This window comes from Brassica napus, chromosome C1, assembly GCF_020379485.1.
Source record: "Brassica napus cultivar Da-Ae chromosome C1, Da-Ae, whole genome shotgun sequence".
NCBI lineage: Eukaryota > Viridiplantae > Streptophyta > Magnoliopsida > Brassicales > Brassicaceae > Brassica > Brassica napus.
This window is the reverse complement of record NC_063444.1, coordinates 34,100,398-34,106,823: the sequence shown is the minus strand read 5'-3', so window position 1 is coordinate 34,106,823 and position 6,426 is coordinate 34,100,398. Positions and strand designations below refer to the sequence as shown.

Below are 6,426 nucleotides of genomic sequence, written 5' to 3'. Positions count from 1 at the left end.
GGAGTTGGTTCAACAGCCCGGTCGTGACCATCTTCCGTATCTCACTCCGTATCCACATGGACGGGGTCAAACATGGTAATTAAACATTTTTTTTTCTTTAAATTTGGATTCATTATTAACCGTTTATTCTTTTTATTAGGTTCAACCGATCCGGGAACGGGATCAGCGCATGGATCAACCGTATGATGTACTCGTCCCTCGACAGTGGACATCCGACTTTCACTCACTTCCCTACCGATAAGCAGGTTCTGTGGTTTCGTCATTTTGCGGTAAGTATTCTAATTTTTTACTTATATTTTTAATCTTTAATATAAATTTTCTACTAATTGTTTTTTTTTTCAGCAAGAGTTCAACTGGAATTCCGATGAGACGCTCTTTATCTATCACCACTTCGTCCATAAAGTTATAGACAACTATGGGAAGCAGATCCACGAGTGGAAGAAGAAGTGGGAAATCAATAAGGCTCGATTTAATTTATTAAACAATTTTTTAATTTATTAAACTATTTTTTAATTTATTAAACTATTTTTTTTTTATTATTATTAAAAGGTCCCAAAGTCGATGAACGACACGGTCTGGAAGGAGTTGTGTGCGCATTGGGATAAGGAAGAGACGAAAGAAACTTCTTCCACCAACTCCACCAACCGCAGGAGCGACCGTAAAGGGAAGGGCATCTACAAGCATAACTTGGGTGCTCAATCTATTGCCACTCTGGGAGATCGCATGGTAAGTTCAACCGCTTTTTCTTCCATTATTTGAGTTTCAGAATTTTAATTTATTGTGCATTTCTTCTAATTTCTAATGTTTCTTTAATTTATGTTTTTTTTCAAGGCGGAAGAAAATGATGGCGAGCCGGTTGATGATCTCGCCCTAATGAGGAGGGCGTATACCAACAAGAAGACCGGCCAGATTGATGACGGTCTTGTGAGGGACGTGGCCGACCTGGTCCAAACTCAGGTGGTAGACGAAGAGTCTCAGCTTCAAACCGAGGATGACGCTTCGACGGCTTCGACCAACTTGTCCCGGTTTCGAATCAACGAAATCGTTGAATCCGTAAGTTCTTTTCTTTTTTAAAGTTCAATTCATTTATTTCTTGGTTTAAATTTGTAAATTTGGCTATTTTCTATTCAGTCGGTTCCAAAGAAGAAAGGACGTTTGATCGGTTTGGGTCGTCGCACCCGGTCGGTTCCTCCTTCTTCTGCACCACCGCCCTTTGTTGATCCAGAAGTACTTACGGCTCAGTTGAAGGACAAAGATGATCGTATATCTTTGTTGGAGACCCAGATGGCGGCTCAACAGGCGGGCTATGAGGCACAGAGGAGGCTGAACCAGCAAATGATGGAGATGATGCAGAGGATGTACCCGAACGAGGTGTTCCCGGACGTGCCAGACCCGTAGTTTTTTTTTTTTCCAAAAACTCGGAATGTTTTATTTTTATTTGTGAAACTTTGAATATTAATTAATATGATTTCAATTTTAATTTTAATTTCATATTTTCGAATTTAAATTTCAGAAATTTTATTTTTTTAAAAAAATTAATATTTTTTACATTCCGAGGAAATTAATTATATTTTTTACTCGATCGATCGATGCGTTTTTGGACATAAATCCATCGATCGATCTGTTTACAAAAAAACGTCCGGAATATACCGAGGGACCTGTTCCTCGGAATATACCGAGGAACTGTTCCCTCGGTATATACCGAGGGACATTTCCCTCGGAATATTCCGAGGAACCGGTTCCTCGGAATATACCGAGGGACATGTTCCTCGGAATATTTCGAGGAATATGTCCGAATATGTCCGTCGGTATATTCCTATCGATCGATGTATATATGCCCAAAAACGCATCGATCGATGAACGTCTGAGGAAATATCCCGACGAAGTTCTCCCTCGGTATATTCCAAGGACATTTCTGACAAACTAGTGATCCTCGGAATTTCCTCGGAAGTTTGTTTACTCGGAATTCCGTCGGAAAATTCCGAGGGATTTCCGAGGAAAGAAGAAATTCTGAGGAATTATTTCCGACGACTTGTTTCGTCGGTATGTCGTCGGAATAACGATATTCCGACGAAATTCCGACGATTTTGTTCCTCAGAATCCTTGCTGTTTTTTTGTAGTGTATCTCCTCTTTCAACCGTGTTTGGTACAAACCCTTTTTAAACATGTTTATACATATTATTTCCTTTTAAAAGTACTAATGTTAGGAGTTACCATTTTGGTTTGCAGAGTTTTAAAACTCTGTTTATGTTGATGATTAACAAAAAAACAAAATACCAAGATTGGTTCTGGGGATAACTGAATGAGACATCTGCATTTGCCTTCATATTTTATATATTCAAAGCCGTCTTCAAGTCATCTTTGCTCTGGTTTTTGATAATGCTCTGCTCTATAAGTTTTTAGCTGTTTTCTCCAACTCGAACATTGACGAACCTCCAGTAAGTATTCTTGTTTACCTTTTGTTGATTAATATAATAGTATACACATATCACATTTCAACAAAAAAAAAAAGCAAATATTATATGGTTTATACATCTCGGTATCACATGACAATAAAAAAATTATTTTATAACAAAATATCATATGGTTTACATATCTTTGATTATACTATATTTATAAACTTTATTTACTAATATATTTTAAAATTGAAATATTCAGTTCTCCACAACAGAAATTAAAATTTATCATGTATGGTTAAGATTTTTGGTTTATTTTATTTATTTACAACTAATCATATTTAATATTTAATGAAAATAGTCCATAAGGCTTAGGAATTTTAGTATATCATATCTCTTTATATTTTACAACGTGACGAAGGCTCACTCCCACTTACATGTAAGTCTCTGAGTATGTCTAAATAAACATTTGACCAACAACACTCCATCTGCTCTTCTCAACCCAAATCTCCTCCAGAAACACCAATTTGTCCATCTCTCTCCACTCCAGAAACACCCATCCTCCTTCCTCCATTACCCTTCTCATTCTTTCCACCACCAAGAACCTCAGCCCCACAACAGACACAAAACCCGTATTCCTCCTCCTCTCCCCCCAGTCCCCGAAAACCTTGAACCGAACCGTGCCATCTTAACCAATATTATAATCATGGGCGAAACACGGAATATAGACCCTTTTATAAATTTTTTCTATATTTTTTTTCATTGCATTTCTTTTATCTTGAGCTCTAAGGCCTGAAACAAATAGAAAAAAGTATTCCAAAACTAATGGTGAGAGTACATATTTCTTATTGTCTTGTCTTTTAATAAGTAAACTAGATCTCGACCCGCGCAACCGCGCGGATTTTTGTTTTCATTTATTTTTATATAAATATTTTGTTTTCAATTCTAAATTGGTATATATTATAATATATATGTGTCTATCAATTTTTAATTTTTTTCATGGAATAGATTGTTTCAAATTTTCACATGTATTTGTATCTTCTTATATATATATATATATATTTTCGGATTATTAAAATCGTAACTATATATATAAAGATTAGTAAAATATTATTTTATTGTCATATTCAAAGATATTGTAACATTTCAAAAATTTAGAAAGTTTTTAAAAAATTAAACTTTTCGCTTCATAGATTTATATTATCGAGTAAATAATTAAACATTTAGTTTTTGTTTAATTTTTAAAATAAACTATATAGTTTAAAATTTGTTTTCATTGGTTTAAGGTAGTAGAAATTAATCATTGTTAGATAATATGATTTTTGTTATTTAAAAAAAAATCTTTTTAATTTTAAAAGTTAACATCGACAAATATTTAAATATTTAACATATGGAGGTATAGTATTACAACATTAAATTATATCTATTTAATTTATACTATCTATAAATCCAATGGATCATCTATTGTTTAAATCCAATCATTGATAGTCCAATAAAATTTTTTGGTAGACCCAAAATTTAAATGATAAGATTAGAGATTAAATGTAACATGACTTTCTAGGAAAATGTCCATTAGGTCCATTTTTTAAAAAATCACACATGAATCAAGGTTATGACTTCTGTTTTAATATATAAGATTAGGTTTACTTAATTTTAGACATTTTTTGCTAATTTAACAAATTGAAATGGACCTTTAAAACAACACAAAAAAATTTATAGACCAATGACAAATGTCCATGTTGCCATGGGTAAGAGCTGGCCGGACTATACCAATAAACCCCTCCATGCCATTCTTTCTCTCCCTTAACCACCTCCATAATCATCACATAGTTAGCCTCTCTCACCATATTCGCTTCTACCCTCACCACTCAATCATCCTCATTATTGTTTTCGTCGTTGGTTTCATCCAAGTTATTGTTTTCGCAGTGGTAGATCCGCTACCAGTATTGGGATAGTGTCATCCTATAAAACATTGACTTCTTCATCTGATGACTTGCACTACAATTCTCCTTCACAAACATAAATGGGCAATACCATTCTCCTTCTATCACACTCCCGGACCAAATTGTTGAGACTGAGAATCCGAATTCAGGGAGACGGGCTCTTAGATCATCGTTTAGGCCTAGAGTTTCTCTAGGTCCCCTCGGATGCAGGCTCCTCGAGGTTGGTAGTTCCCATCCTTTCTTCTTGAGAAATAAAGGTGGTGTACCGTCTGGAGCAACAGATTTTGCAAAGAAAGTATGGTCATGACGGCGGTTGATCTTCACAGTCTGATAAATATTTCTTGGATCCAAAGGTTTAAGTTTCTTGACTTGCAAGATATCTAGAAAACAACACATTCCTTTCTCTATCTCCTTAGAATACACAAACTTTCCTGGAAAAAAAAAGAAGAAGAGTTCACTATACTCTGTCGTAAATTTTATTGTTCTTATCACCACACCGCTAAAGACACCAACTCAAATATGACTTAGATTGTCATGTTTTTTGTCATGTTTTTTTTTTGTTGAATCTTACCCTTTGTGTCTGCCTCTAGCGTGAACAACGTATGAAGAAGACCTTCTTAACCGAAGTATCTCTGTTTCCGGAACTATCTGTGTGAACAACCGATAAGATCTTGTCTTGAGGGAACGGAAGCATCTCGATTTTTGTGCCCTTACACATCCCGAAACAGAACGTATCATCTATTCTGCTTCTTCGTCTGTGATAACTAGAACGGCCGAGAATGGACCTTCCGGTGACTCCTCTGAGAGCGTCTTCTGGTATTTTCTGAACTGCGACAATGTCCTCGTCAGTCACGTACATCGTTTGTAGTTGAAGATGTAAGGGAATTATGATTACGTGTAGGTTTTAATATCAGTTTGATGGCGTTTACCATCGTATTTTATGAATTTGGTGGTGAAATTACAAGATTGTAGAGTAGTGGAGTGGCTCGATGTAACTTTTGATAGTTGAGGGTAAATTAAGTTTAGTAAGTTAATTGGTTGCTGATTGGCAAGTCGTGACTTTGTTTTTACTAAAATGAACAAAAGATAAAGTGAAATATAACAATCACATTCCACTTGCCTTTTTTTCAAAAAAAACAATCACATTCCACTTTCTCAGTTCTATCAGACAGGATTTTACTATTTAAACTTCAAATATGTCTTCTTTCTTTTTTTGGGTGTAACCTAACTTTAATCTTTCAAATTATTAGGAAGTTTATAGGGGGTTGTCTCTAATTTTTACGACCAGCTAAGCTCGACGTATTGCTTGTTTGCATTCCGTTAATCCGGTTGGAGTATCAGTTAAGGAAAATTAATTTTCTATTAAACAAATTTATTCTGAACGAAAGAAAATTGTATTGATAATCTTAAATTTTTTTTTTTTGACATCGAAAGCTCCATATTTTTTATTACGATGGTTCCAACCAAGTGGTGTCGAGCACCAGGCAAGTTGGGACCTCAGGAAGTACATGGGAAAAACAAAAGCCGCGAGACCGAGCACCTTTCGCAAGGCAATCGGCTCGGAGGTTCTTTAAACTTGAAACAAAAGAGATGGAGCAAAATTGAAACATAGAACAAAGGTTAAGAAACTCATCAAACTCAGCCATAAGACTTGGCCATTCTTCTTCTTCCTCAATCAGCTTAACCAGCTGCAAGCAGTCTGATTCAAAAGCCATCGAGACGTGACCGAGAGATAGCGAAGACTTCATAGCCCACAGCAAAGTTGCGAACTCTGCATGTAGGGGAGACAACACACGGTTACTAGCAATTGAACCGAACATTGTGCTCCCATCTTCATTCTCCATCACGAAACCACCACCGTAACGGGCGTCATCTTCCTTCCATGATGCGTCTATCCTGCAAAAAGGCCTCCGTGGAGGTATATATTGCGGCTCCGGAATCATCGAGCTCTCATTCACCTCTGGTGCATCCGGGCTAATTTGCGCCACACACCAGCTAGTCGTTTCTGAGATATACCGAGAGCTTCTTTTATTTCAGTTTTGAGTTCTGTAGGGACCTTGCTGCCGAAGAAAACGAAGGATTTGGCA

The 6,426-nt window shown here is 36.1% G+C and overlaps 1 pseudogene; it reads right to left on the bottom strand.

Annotated features, from left to right (window-relative positions):
- Positions 1–2,313: 2,313 nt before the first annotated feature.
- LOC106373723 lies at positions 2,314–6,282 on the bottom strand (annotated as a pseudogene).
- Positions 6,283–6,426: the final 144 nt, after the last annotated feature.